This window comes from Podarcis liolepis (genome assembly GCF_965112155.1).
Source record: "Podarcis liolepis genome assembly, chromosome: 8".
Classification (NCBI taxonomy): Eukaryota; Metazoa; Chordata; class Lepidosauria; order Squamata; family Lacertidae; genus Podarcis; species Podarcis liolepis.
The window spans coordinates 2,360,263-2,367,719 of record NC_139560.1 but is presented as its reverse complement, the minus strand read 5'-3'; the positions used below and the strand labels follow the sequence as shown (position 1 = coordinate 2,367,719).

Below are 7,457 nucleotides of genomic sequence, written 5' to 3'. Positions count from 1 at the left end.
GTCCTCTGAGCATGTACAGAAAGCTGTCTTGGGACTATTGTGGACTCATGGCAGGAAAGGGGGTGAGGGGGTTTTCAGAGTGTTCCCGTTGTTTCATTCTTGTGCTTTGGTATGGTTCCCGGAGAGAAAGCAAGTTGCAATGTGGTTCTGAGAAAGGCCTGAGAAGACAATGGGCTCTGTTCTCTACCTTGTTGCAATCTTTTTAGTTACAGCAAGCGGAATGTTTCTGATGCTTAGCTGCTGAGAAAATGATTTTGAAAAGCTTTGAGAAGCTTTGAGCCTGCTTTGGTGGGGGGTGACTTCGGGCCTAGGTGAGGTCACCTGTCCTCACCTTCCTTCACTTTCTTGTAGTTTGGATCCATTGCTCCGTGTCCGCTTCTCTGGAGCAGCAGAAAACAACCTTTCTCCCTCCTCTATGTGACATCCTTTTATATATTTGAACATGGCTATCATATCACCCCTTAACCTCCTCTTCTCCAGGCTAAACATGCCCAGCTCCCTTAGCCGTTCCTCATAAGGCATCGTTTCCAGGCCTTTGACCATTTTGGTTGCCCTCCTCTGGACACGTTCCAGTTTGTCAGTGTCCTTCTTGAACTGTGGTGCCCAGAACTGGACACAGTACTCCAGGTGAGGTCTGACCAGAGCAGAATACAGTGGCACTATTACTTCCCTTGATCTAGATGCTATACTCCTATTGATGCAGCCCAGAATTGCATTGGCTTTTTTAGCTGCCGCGTCACACTGTTGGCTCATGTCAAGTTTGTGGTCAACCAAGACTCATTGTAGCGGGTTGGACTAGATGACCCTTGGGGTCCCTTCCCACGCTACAGTTCTGTATTAGTAGTAGTAGTAGCAGCAGCAGCAGCAGTAGTATCCTTTTTTTTTTATAATAGTTTTTTTATTGCTTTTTTCCAGGGTAAAAAATACATCATCAATAGCACAACAAAAGCGGTTTTACAAAAAAGAAAAGAAATTATAGAAAGAAAAAAGTTCACTTTTTCACATCAATTTTCATATTCAACCAGACTTCCCCACGTCCTCCATCCCCTGTTTTCTTTACAATAAAAATAAACAGCAAATTAATACCTTATTTCAAATGTTTTTGTGTTTTCATTTAGTTATATAGTCCACAATTTATACCTTTCTAAGTCTTAACTTGATTTCCAACGTTTACCAATTTCAATACTGAAGCATGTTTTTCCAGAACACTTAGCAAATTCTCAACATTCATATAACTTATAATGTTTTTGTAAATAGTCCTTAAATTTTTTCCAGTCCTCTTCCACTGCATCTTCTCCCATATCTCGGATTCTGCCCGTCATTTCAGCTATTTCCATGTAGTCGATCAGCTGCGAATGCCATTCTTCCAGCGTGGGTAGCTCTTGTGCCTTCCAGTATTTGGCTATAAGAATTCTTGCTGCTGTAGTTGCATATAAAAAGAAAGTTCTATCTTTTTTTGGCACTCTCTGGCCCACAATGCCCAGGAGGAAGGCCTCTGGTTTCTTGTGAAAGGTGTATTTAAACACCTTTTTCAACTCGTTATAGATCATTTCCCAAAAAGCCTTCACCCTCAGGCATGTCCACCAGAGGTGAAAAAAAGTTCCTTCAGCCTCCTTACATTTCCAACATTTATTGTCAGACAAATGATATATCTTTGCAAGTTTGACTGGGGTCATGTACCACCTGTATACCATTTTCATGATGTTTTCCTTTAAGGCACTACATGCCGTGAATTTCATACCGGTGGTCCACAACCTTTCCCAGTCCTCAGACATAATGTTGTGTCCAATGTCTTGTGCCCATTTTATCATAGCTGATTTGACTATCTCATCTTGAGTGTTCCACTTAAGCAGCAAGTTATACATTCTTGAAAGCACTTTCGTCTTAGGTTCAAGTAATTCTGTCTCTAATTTTGATTTTTCCACCTGGAAACCAATTTTTTTGTCTTTTTTAAAAGTCTCTAAGATTTGGGCATAATGAAACCAGTCTCGCACCTTTCCTTTCAGTTTCTCAAAACTCTGCAACCTCCAAGTATCACCATCTCTTTCAATTATCTCACAATATTTCAACCAGCCACTCTCCATATTACGTAATTTTATGGCCTTAGCCTCCACCGGTGATAACCACCTCGGGGTCTTACTTTCAAATAAGTCCTTGTATTTAGTCCAGACAATGAATAGAGCTTTCCTGACAATATGGTTTTTAAACAATTTGTGAGACTTTGCCTTGTCGTACCAAAGATATGCATGCCACCCAAAAGCATTACTATGCCCTTCCAGATCTAGGACATCAGTGTTTTCTAACAGAAACCAATCTTTCATCCAGCAGAGAGATGCAGCTTCATAATACAATCTTAGGTCCGGCAGGGCAAACCCCCCTCTTTCCTTTGCATCTGTTAATATTTTAAATTTTATTCGGGGCTTTTTGCCCTGCCAGACAAACTTCGCAATGTCCCTCTGCCACTTTCCAAAACATTCCACTCTGTCCACGATCTGAAGGGTTTGAAACAAAAACAACATTCTTGGCAATACATTCATCTTAACTGCTGCGATTCTACCCGACAAGGTAAGTTTCAATCTTGACCATGTTTCTAGGTCCTTTTTAATTTCCGACCAACATTTTTCATAATTATCTTTGAACAAATTCAAATTTCTCCCAGTCAGATTAACCCCCAGGTATTTTACTTTTGTAACGACATTTAATTCTGTTTCCTTCTGAAACCCATCTATTTCTGAAGGTGTCAAATTTTTTGCCAAAACCTTGGTTTTTTGTTTGTTTAGCTTGAATCCCGCCACCCGACCAAACTCAGAAATTAGTTCTAAAGCTCTTTTTGTGCTAACTTCTGGCTCCTGTAATGTCAAAACCAAATCGTCTGCAAAGGCCTTTAGTTTATATTGTTTTTCTCCGACCTGTATTCCTTCCACCTGCTGGTCCTTCCTAATCATATTCAGCAACACCTCCAGGACAGAAATAAATAACAAGGGTGATAAGGGGCACCCCTGTCGTGTCCCTTTTTCAATTTTAAACTCCTCTGTCACCACATTGTTTACTATCAATTTAGCTTTTTGCTCTGAATAAATTGCTTCAATACCATTTTGGAACGCCCTTCCCACTCCCATCCCTTCCAAATTTTTCTTCATAAATTTCCAAGATATATTATCAAAGGCTTTCTCGGCGTCTATAAAGATCAAAGCTGCCTTCGTGTTCAAATTTGTCTGTAATAACTCCAAAACATCAATGATATTCCTAGTGTTGTCAGACAAATGCCTGCCAGGGAGGAAGCCTGCTTGGTCTTTATGAATTACTTCATTTAGAACTTTTTTCAATCTGTTTGCCAAAATGTCAGCGAAAATTTTGTAATCCACATTTAGGAGTGAGATGGGGCGATAGTTCCTGAGTTGAGTCTTTTCAGATTCCAATTTTGGGATCAGGGTGATGAATGCCTCTTTCCACGATTCGGGTGCCCCCTTCCCTTCCATAATTTGGTTGCATACCTCCATTAATGGCTGGACCAAATATTCCTTCAATGTCTTATAGTATTTGGAGGTAAGTCCATCTGGGCCTGGAGACTTGCCTAATTGCATGTTCTGAATGGCACTTTCAATCTCCTGTTGTGTTATTTTGTAATTCAGGGCTGTTTGCTTGTCTTGTGTTAGTTTTTGCAGGCCATAACTTCTTAGAAAATTATTTATCTCAGTCTCAACTTGGGGTCCTTGAGTAAATAGTTTTTTAAAATATCTCTGGAAACACTTTCTAATATCTTCTGGTTTCTGAATACATTCTCCTTCAACCTCCAGACTGGTAACAAAGTTCAATTTTTGTCTCTTTTTCAGCTGCCATGCCAGCAGCTTCCCACATTTATTTGCAGATTCGAATGATCTTTGTTTCATCTGTTTAATTTTCCATTCGATTTCTTGATTTATCAATTTCGCATATTGTGCTTGATGGAATTTTATTTCTCTTAAAACTTCTTTTGATTTTGGGTTTAATCTCAGCTTTTTCTCTCCGTCTCTTATCTTCTCCAAAATCTTGTCCTTTTTACCATTCCAGAGTTTTTTCTTGATAGAGTTCTGCTGTATCAGGAACCCTCTCATAACAGCTTTACTTGCGTCCCAGATTGTTTTCTTTTCCACCAAAGTATTCAAATTTATTTCGAAATAATCTTTCAGCGTTTTTTGGGCCTTCTTCACAATCTCCTGATCTCTAAACAAATAGTCATTCATTCTCCATCTGAAGGATCCAGCTGGTGTAAGTCTTAAGTCTATTTTCAAGGCGTTATGGTCGGAGCAGGTTTTAGGGCAGATCTCTACTTTTTTTGTCTTAGGTGCCAGTCCTCTAGATGTCCAAATTTTGTCGATTCTTGTCCACGAAAGATGGGCCTCAGAAAAGAATGTTCCTTCTTTACCTAGAGGGTTCTTTGTTCTCCAGATATCAATCAAATCCATATTGTCTGTAAGTTCAAAAAAAGTCTTTGGGAGTCTGCCATCTTTAGTCAAGTTCTGATTTTGTGACTTATCCATGTGTGTGGAGACAACTCCATTCATATCACCCATCAAAATGATGTTAGTATAGTCAATGTAGTCCAACATTGTCTCATGCAGCTTCTTATAAAATTCCGATTTCCCATCGTTTGGTGCATAGATTCCTACAATCAAAAATTTCTCTCCTTGTGCTTGAATTTCAATCGCCAGAATTCTTCCTTGTTCATCTTTGAAAATCAATTTTGGTACTAGGGTCTCCTTTGCATAAATCACTACTCCTCTTTTTTTAACCTTATCTGATGAAATAAATTCTTGGCCTAGTCTCTTGTTGGTTAACACTCTCCTATGGAGCCTAGTCACATGTGTTTCTTGAAGGCAAATAATGTCTAATTGTTCTTTTCTCAAAATATGAAAAATCTTTTTCCTTCTTTCGGGAGAATTTGCGCCATTAATGTTCCAACTAAGAAGCTGTAGAGACATCTCGGACTATTTATTGGCCTGCTGGGATGTCTCCTTTGTCGTTTTTGTCTGGAGGTGGAACCGGATTCAATCCAAACGAAGGAGGTGGCCAGACGCCTGCTATTCCTTTCCGAAGGTCTTCCCCGTGGTCGTTTAGGAACTTTTCTTGCTCCTCTGCTGTTCTGATTCTTACCTTCACCCCTTTCAAAGTAAAAGATAGTCCTTGAGGGAATTCCCACCTGTATGGGATTGTGTTGTTTCTCAGTAAGCTTGCTAGGTCTTTATATGTGGCTCTTAAATCCAGAAGCTGTTTTGGTATATCTCTAAAGATTTCAGCCTTTTTTCCCTGAATTACCAATGAATTTTTAAAATGCAGGCCGAGTATATTTTCTTTTTCTTGCCTAGATCTCAAAATGATCAGGCAATCTCTTGGTTTATCCTTCTTAGCCACTCTTCCTAGTCTAAAAGCAGTAACAATTTTAAAGTCTTTCTCTTCTGCCAGACTCCAGAATTTGGATATTTCTGTTGTCAAAAATCCAATCAGGTCCTCTTTTTCTGATTCTGGGATATTTCTAATTCTGAGGTTATTTTCCCTGTTTTTCAGTTCTGCAAGGGACAGGTACACTTGTTGTTCAGTAACCTGTCTACTCAGTGGTCTAACTTCACCTCTTAATTCCTCTATCCTCTTTTTGTTTTCGTCTGCTTTTGTGTTTGCTTCCTGAACTAATTTTCGATTTTCTGTTGTAGTCTTTTCAATGTTACCTATCGCCTGTGTATTTTTAGTGACTTGGTCTGTTAATTTATTAATTGAGGCTGTTACCTGGTCAAATTTGGCAGCTTGTTCATCAAACTTAGCTGCTTGTTCATCAGCTTTCTTATTCAGTGCTGCCTTTGACCATTTTGGTTGCCCTCCTCTGGACACGTTCCAGTTTGTCAGTGTCCTTCTTGAACTGTGGTGCCCAGAACTGGACACAGTACTCCAGGTGAGGTCTGACCAGAGCAGAATACAGTGGCACTATTACTTCCCTTGATCTAGATGCTATACTCCTATTGATGCAGCCCAGAATTGCATTGGCTTTTTTAGCTGCCGCGTCACACTGTTGGCTCATGTCAAGTTTGTGGTCAACCAAGACTCATTGTAGCGGGTTGGACTAGATGACCCTTGGGGTCCCTTCCCACGCTACAGTTCTGTATTAGTAGTAGTAGTAGCAGCAGCAGCAGCAGTAGTATCCCACCCTTCGTCCATAGGTGTCAGGGTAGATAAAGGCACAAAATACATTGTAATAATAATAATAAATTATTATTTATACCGTGCCCATCTGGCTGGGTTTCTCCAGCTACTCTGGGCGACTTCCAACAGAATATTAAAATACAATACTGTGTTAAACATTAAAAACTTCCCTAAACAGGGCTGCCTTCAGATGTCTTCTAAAAGTCTGGTAGTTGTTGTTCTCTTTGACATCTGGTGGGAGGGCGTTCCACAGGGCGGGTGCCACTACCGAGAAGGCCCTCTGCCTGGTTCCCTGTAACTTGGCTTCTCACAGCGAGGGAACCGCCAGAAGGCCCTCGGAGCTGGACCTCAGTGTCCAGGCAGAATGATGGGGGTGGAAATGCTCCTTCAGGTATACTGGGCCGAGGCCGTTGAGGGCTTTCAAGGTCAGCACCAACACTTTGAATTGTGCTCGGAAAGGTACTGGGAGCCAGTGTAGGTCTTTCAGGACCAGTGTTATGTGGTCCCGGCGGCCACTCCCAGTCCCCAGTCTAGCTGCCGCATTCTGGATTAGTTGTAGTTTCTGGGTCACCTTCAAAGGTAGCCCCACGTAGAGCGCATTGCAGTAGTCCAAGCAGGAGATAACCAGAGCATGCACCACTCTGGCAAGACAGTCTGCGGACAGGGAGGGTCTCATCCTGCGACCCAGATGGAGCTGGAAAACAGCTGCCCTGGACATAGAATTAACCTGCGCCACCATGGACAGATGTGAGTCCAAAATGACTCCCAGGCTGCGCCCCTGATTCTTCAGGGGCACAGTTACCCCATTCATTATTGTTATTCTTATTCATTCATTCCTCGCCCATCTGGCTGGGTTTCCCCAGCCACTCTGGGCAGCTTCCAACAAGTGATTAAAAATATGTACATTCAGTCATTAAAAACTTCCCTAAACAGGACTGCCTTCAGCTATCTTCTAAACATCAGATAGTTGTTTATTTCTTTGACATCTGATGGGAGGGCGTTCCACAGGGTGGGTGCCACCACCAAGAAGGCCTTCGGCACTGGATCTCATTGTCTGGGCTGAATGATGGGGGCGGAGATGCTCCTTCAGGTATACTTAATAAAAACAAGAGCCAAAACAAAGCAGTAACCCCACCTTCTCCCACAAAAATATTTAAAGAACTGTACAGTATGTATTATATGATACTGTCTCCGTATGTCTCTGTAAGTGTCAGGTTGTTTCTTTCAGTTTGGAAAAAGCACTTTTTGAGTAATGAGTAAAGCTATAGGTGGCAGCTTTGGGGTAG

At 41.3% G+C, this 7,457-nt stretch overlaps 2 long non-coding RNA genes across 2 annotated transcripts in view; one reads left to right on the top strand and one right to left on the bottom strand.

Annotated features, from left to right (window-relative positions):
• The window catches only part of LOC310713272, a 204,401-nt gene that overhangs the window by 156,638 nt on the left and 40,306 nt on the right, over positions 1 to 7,457 (bottom strand). The window lies entirely within an intron of this gene.
• LOC310713254 overlaps positions 37 to 7,457 on the top strand; it is a 182,265-nt gene continuing 174,844 nt past the window's right edge. The window contains exon 1 of the long non-coding RNA XR_014529152.1: positions 37 to 295. This is a non-coding gene — a long non-coding RNA (uncharacterized lncRNA). The remainder of the gene's footprint in view (positions 296 to 7,457) is intronic.